Source organism: Mustelus asterias, chromosome 6 (genome assembly GCF_964213995.1).
Source record: "Mustelus asterias chromosome 6, sMusAst1.hap1.1, whole genome shotgun sequence".
Classification (NCBI taxonomy): Eukaryota; Metazoa; Chordata; class Chondrichthyes; order Carcharhiniformes; family Triakidae; genus Mustelus; species Mustelus asterias.
Genome location: NC_135806.1, coordinates 102,681,789 through 102,688,811, shown reverse-complemented (window position 1 = coordinate 102,688,811; position 7,023 = coordinate 102,681,789). Strand labels below are relative to the sequence as shown.

General features: G+C 43.6%; 1 pseudogene; it reads left to right on the top strand.

The window, feature by feature from the left end:
- Positions 1 to 404: 404 nt before the first annotated feature.
- On the top strand, positions 405 to 621 carry LOC144495430 (U2 spliceosomal RNA; annotated as a pseudogene).
- Positions 622 to 7,023: the final 6,402 nt, after the last annotated feature.

The window sequence follows — 7,023 nt, the reverse complement described above, 5'->3', positions numbered from 1 at the left end:
ATTTCAGAAATGCACATCTGGATGGAAATAGACCCCAGACCAAGGGAGCGCTAGAGCCATCATAGAGTAGACAATTGGAGAGCTCAAACAAAGGCTCTGCTGCTTTGACATCCCTGAAAGGATTTCAGTATTCTGATGCAGAGAGAGGGTCTCAGATGGTTTGGTCATCTGCTTCATTTTCCACAACTTTGCAGTGCACTTGGAGACAGCAGATGAAGGCTGACGAGCAATAAATTCCTCCATCATCTGATGATGAAGGCGCAGATAATGGCAGAATTCATCAATTCCAACCAACAGCCAAAACTCTTTGGCAACAGTTGATTGCCCTTCATCTTAATTAAATTAGTCCTTCCTGCACACTCCCACGATCCCCTGAACCTCCACATTGGAACTAACAATCCTTGATCGCTTCTCGGCCTTCTGGCTAAGATCAAGCATCAAATCAAGCCCAAGATCAGGTGCAATTCCTTTCCTTTTCAGTTTGGATCATGTGGGGACCATGAATTGGATTCAATTTGAGTTAAATTGATTTTTGGAGCAAGCAAAGACATTTAGGGCTTGCCCTGTCCACTCTGTGTACTGGCTTTGTAACTTTAAGAATGGAGTTTAAAAAAAATCTTTAACACCATCTCTACCTGTCCTTTACCCCTAAGTCCCTTTGTTCTTCCACTATTCCTGGTCTCTCATCATTCTGCAAATGCTTAGAGCTGGGGTTCCGGACGGGGAGCAATTTGTAAAATGCATACTGGAAGGTTCTTTGGAACAGTATGTAGATAGCCCGACTAGAGAGGGGGCTATACTGGACCTAGTTCTGGGAAATGAGCCCGGTCAGGTCGTCAAAGTTTCGGTAGGGGAACATGTGGCAAATAGTGACCACAACCCTGTTAACTTTAGGATAGTAATGGACAAGGATGAGTGCTGTCCTACGGGCAAGGTGCTAAATTGGGGGAAGGCTGACTATAGCCGGATTAGGCAGGAATTGGTGGATGTTGATTGGGAGAGGATGTTCGAGGGTAAGTCCGCGTCTGGCATGTGGGAGTCTTTTAAGGAACTATTGATAAGGCTGCAGGATAGGCATGTGCCTGTAAAAAGGAAAGATAGGAAAGGTAGGATTCGAGATCCGTGGATAACCAGGGAAATTGAGGATCTGATTAAAATGAAAAGGGATGCGTACAATAAGTCCAGGCAACTGAAAACAGATGGAGCTCTGGAGGAATACAGAGAGAGTAGGAAAGAACTCAGACGGGGAGTTCGAAGGGCAAAAAGAGGTCACGAGATGTTCTTGGCAGGCAGGATTAAGGAGAATCCTAAGGCATTCTATTCATACGTTCGGAACAAAAGAGTTGTCAGGGAGAAAATCGGACCTCTCAGGGACAAAGGAGGGGAATTATGCTTAGAACCCAAGGGAATAGGGGAGATCCTAAATGAATACTTTGCATCAGTATTCATGAAGGAGAGAGACGTGTTAACCGGGAGTGTCTCGGAGGGAGGTGTTGACCCGTTAGAGAAAATCTCCATTGCAAGGGATAGAAGTGTTAGGTTTTTTAGGGAACATTAAAACTGACAAAGCCCCAGGGTCTGATGGCATCTATCCTCGACTGCTCAGGGAGACGAGAGGTGAAATTGCTGGGCCTCTGACGGAAATCTTTGTCGCTTCTTTGGACACAGGTGAGGTCCCTGAGGATTGGAGGATAGCGAATGTGGTCCCGTTGTTTAAGAAGGGTAGCAGGGATAACCCGGGTAATTATAGGTCAGTGAGCTTGACGTCCGTGGTAGGGAAGTTGTTGGAGAGGATTCTTAGAGACAGGATGTATGTGCATTTAGAACGGAACAATCTCATTAGTGACAGACAGCATGGTTTTGTAAAGAGGGAGGTCGTGCCTTACAAATTTGGTGGAGTTTTTTGAGGAAGTGACAAAAACGGTTGATGAAGGAAGGGCCGTGGATGTCGTCTATATGGATTTCAGTAAGGCATTTGACAAAGTCCCACATGGCAGGTTGGTTAAGAAGGTTAAGGCTCATGGGATACAAGGGGAAGTGGCTAGATGGGTGGAGAACTGGCTTGGCCAAAGGAGACAGAGGGTAGCGGTCGAAGGGTCTTTTTCCGGCTGGAGGTCTGTGACCAGTGGTGTTCCGCAGGGCTCTGTACTGGGACCTCTGCTATTTGTGATATATATAAATGATTTGGAAGAAGGTGTAACTGGTGTTATCAGCAAGTTTGCGGATGACACAAATATGGCTGGACTTGCGGATAGCGATGAGCATTGTCGCGCAATACAGCAGGCTATAGATAGGCTGGAAAATTGGGTGGAGAGGTGGCAGATGGAATTTAATCCAGATAAATGCAAAGTGATGCATTTTAGAAGTAATAATGTAGGGAGGAGTTATACAATAAATGGCAGAGCCATCAAGAGTTTAGAAACACAGAGGGACCGAGGTGTGCAAGTCCACAAATCCTTGAAGGTGGCAACACAGGTGGAGAAGGTGGTGAAGAAGGCATATGGTATGCTTGCCTTTATAGGACGGGGTATAGAGTATAAAAGCTGGAGTCTGATGATGCAGCTGTATAGCACGCTGGTTAGGCCACATTTGGAGTACTGCATCCAGTTCTGGTCGCCGCATTACCAGAAGGACATGGAGGCGTTAGAGAGAGTGCAGAGAAGGTTTACCAGGATGTTGCCTGGTATGGAGGGTCTTAGCTATGAGGAGAGATTGGGTAAACTGGGGTTGTTCTCCCTGGAAAGACGGAGAATGAGGGGAGATCTAATAGAGGTGTACAAGATTATGAAGGGGATTGATAGGGTGAACGGTGGGAAGCTTTTTCCCAGATCAGAAGTGATGATCACGCGGGGTCACAGGCTCAAGGTAAGAGGGGCGAAGTATAACTCAGATATTAGAGGGATGTTTTTTACACAGAAGGTGGTGGGGGCCTGGAATGCGCTGCCAAGTAGGGTGGTGGAGGCAGACATGCTGATATCGTTTAAGACTTACCTGGATAGTCACATGAGCAGCCTGGGAATGGAGGGATACAAACGATTGGTCTAGTTGGACCAAGGAGCGGCACAGGCTTGAGGGCCGAAGGGCCTGTTTCCTGTGCTGTACTGTTCTTTGTTCTTTGTTGTTTTATTCCATTTTGACTTTCTCAATTCCTTGACTGAGAGTGAACTGTACAACCTGCCATTTATCAATGATACAGTCCTAACTGTACAACATTGATATCAGTATTTTTAGCCACTACAATGTAAATTTGTATTGGCAGTTCTTGCTAAGATGTTTGGATATATATTCTTAATTCCTGCAGATCCTATGCAATACATATGAGCTATTCTGATACTTAGCACTGGTGCTTCTTGTACTTTTCATAAGCTTAGTTTATTATGGGAAGGTGATGGCCTAGTGGGATTATTGCTTGACTATTAATCTAGAAGTTCAGTTAATGTTTTGGAGATCTGGGTTTGAATTCCACCACGGCAGATGGTGGAATTTGAATTCAATAAAAAATATCTGGAATTAAGAATCTACTGATGACCATGAAATGATTGTTGGAAAAATGCATGATTCACTAATGTCCTTTTGGGAAAGAAATCTGCCGTCTTTACCAGGTCTGACCTACATGTGACTCCAGAGCCACAGCAATGTAGTTGACTCTACATTTGCCCTCGGGCAACTAGGAATGGGCAATAAACACTGGCCAGCCAGCAACGCCCATATCCCACGACTGGATAAATTACACCCGTTGTCCATAGACAGATAGCAGCAACCCTGTTTGCTGTCCATAACCTCTTCCCCCATGTATGGCATTCGCTCTGGTTACCTATACACACTTAAAAAGACAATTTGTCAAACCATCTGACAGAAGGTGCAGTAGTGCTTCAGTGAAGTGACGCTTTCTTCATACCCTGTTCTGCTCCGTCAGCACATAGCAATGTTTGCTTCACAACTGGGTTGATGAACTGCACGCATCGGCTTGTTTGAGACTTCAAGGGAAACATTGTTGAAGATATGTTCTGATTGGCCTCTGGGCTGTGGGTGCCTTCTGGTGACCTCAATGTTGTCTGAATCACACACTGTCAGGGGACACATTTTCCAGTACGCAGAGAGGGGCTTTGTCCCATGGTACGGTACTATCTATATTCTGAAAGTACAGAGGAAAACGGTTGTCAAATTTAGTCCGAAGACAATTTGCCAAAAATGTAAAGTTTCAATCAGGAATGCTCTGCATCATCAGAAAACCGAGCCTGACGTCTATCACAAACAGTCAAAATCTGCGAGGGTTTCTAATTACAGTACACTTCACATTAAAGCACAGGCAAGAAATTGTAAAACTCAGCGCTATATTTAGGATGAAATAAATAAACAATAGCAAATAATTTTAGTATTCCTGTACATGTTTATTGTCAGCTTTACAAAGCAACCTAATAATCATCTTTCATGTCATATATTAAGACACCGTGGAGGAATCATTAAGGACTTACTGTACCAGTATCCATCCCAACTAATTGAATGTATCTTAAACATATCAACTGATGTTTATCTACTGTTGCTCCAGGACTAAAAATTAAACAAACTATCCTTAATTTTTCCAATCCACTTCTGATTTCATAGAATCATAGAATTTCTACAGTGCAGAAGGAGGCCCATCGAACCTGCACTGACTCTCCGACAGAGCATCTTACCTATGCCCTATACCTGTAACCCCATGTAATTATCCCGCTAATCCCCCTGACCTACACAACTTGGCACACTAAGGGGCAATTTAGCATGGCCAACTCACCTAACCTGCACACTCTTGGACTGTGGGAGGAAACTGGGGCATCCGGTGGAAACCCACGTAGTCACAGGGAGAACGTGCAAACTCCACACAGACAGTCAACAAGGCCATGAATTGAATCTGGGTCCCTGGCGTTGTGAGGCAGCAGTGCTAACCACTGTGCCACCATGCTGCCTGTACCTGAACCTGATATTAATCAGAGGAAGGGTACAGTCTTTTGACAGATCACAATGATTTGAACTACTTTACTCTCAACATGCCCCATTTCCATCCAGCAGCTGCTTAGGGATATTTGTATTTTGCCATCTGCTCTGCGATAATGCCTTGACATTCTTTCTTCACCCTCATGATTACTTCATTGTTTTACAATTCTGAAGTAGAATTCACAATATTTCCTTGCTCTTGATTTTTATGTTAAGAATTGTCTCTCATTCCCTTATCCCTCCTAAGCTAATCAATTAGTTTCCAAAAGAACACTTTTCATTTTGAATCAACCTTTGTTGGGATGTAAACCAAAGAGGATTCGTCTTGACAAACACATGAATAGGATGGGAATAGGACATTGTCCCAGGAAGGGTTGGGGATTTTGGTTCAGATGGGCAGCATGGTCAATGCAGGCTTGAAGAGCCGAAGGGCCCTGTGCAGTAATTTTCTTTGTTCTTAGGATCATAGGATAGCAGAACTTATAACAGGAAAGAAGCCCATTCAGCCCCCTTTGTCCATGCTGATGTTATACATGGTTAAAATTATTTTATAAATGGAAATCAAAAGAGTGTTGGTTTTGCTCCCCATCACTATCAATCATTGTGTGTAAAGGCAGCCCTACAATTGATTTTGCCATTCTGCACCATTATGTGTCCACATCAGGAGAGTCAGTCAAAGATTTAAAATTATCCATCAAAGAACCATGGGAAGATGAGGAGAATTTTTTTAAAAAAGTGAGTTGTTACGCTCTGGATCACAATGCCGGAGGTGGAAGCAAATTCAATAGTAGCTTTCAAAAAGGAATTGGATATATATAACAACTTGCATCCCAAGGTGCTTCACAGGAGTGTAAGTGAACAAAGTTTGACACTGGGCTACATAAAGATATACTAGGACAGGTGACCAACAGCTATTCAAAGAGGTAACTTTTTAAGGAGTGCCTTAAAGAAGGATAGAGAGATGAAAAGACAGTTTCCAAGGAGTGCCAAGAGGCTCCCAAGGCAAATTCTGCGAGGGGAATGGGAGCAGCTGTTCTTGAGTCGGTTAGTGTGCGATCTTAGACTTTTGTATCTTTTTCCCGACGGAAGAAGGTGGAAGAGAGTATGCCCGGTATGCGTGGGATCCTTGATAACGCTGGCTGCTTTTCCGAGGAAGCGGGAAGTGTAGACAGAGTCAATGGCGCCTTTGTTTTCATTTATCAATTCTCCAGACTCACTTTCTACAGGATCAATGCTCAAGTGATTATTTATTTTAAATAGAGTGGAAAAGGTGCTGGGAAATGCCCTGCCTGCCAATCTTCTATTGCTTCTCATCAATTGCAGGCGGGCAACTGACCAGAGACATGCAGGCGAGTCCAAGGAGTGACAATTCCCTGAGCCATATACTGCATTAATGAAGGAGATGAGAACATGGAAAGGAATATCAGAACACAGGAACAGAATGAGGGCAGTCAGGCCCTCAAGCCAGTTCCACCTTTCAGTTAGATTATGGTTGATCGGTATCTTACCTTTTTGACCTCAGCTTCCATCCACCTGCTTTCTCTCCTGAGTTAATGTGGACTGTTCTGCTGAATAGGGAGAGAAGTTATTCTCTTACTAATAGGATTACCTGAATTCCTGTCAACCAAGTTCAATTTATTATTCTTTACACATTCTCAAAGGGAAGACGAGTCGAGGGAACGGAGAAGGGAGGTATTTTATGATAGGGAGTTATACAATTGCTTGAAACTTTTTATTTTGCTTTTAACCCTGTTCTGTGACAACATCGATAGAAGGATAAGAGATGAAGTGTTATCCTCGGAAAAAGCAATTCTGCCCTTTCTATAGATATGGAAGCAGCTTTGAATAACTCATACTTTATCTGCTGCATTCCAGATGAATTTGTGGAAAAGTACTTGAAGATGGAAGCACCCAATGTAGAACATCCTGATCATTTTCTTCAGTAGCTGTCTACACTAACCCTCAATGTGCTGGCTTCTGCTAACTTCATGCTGCCTGAAAAGAGTTCCAATTGATTCAGTATCATCTGGCCATCCTAAACCAACTTAA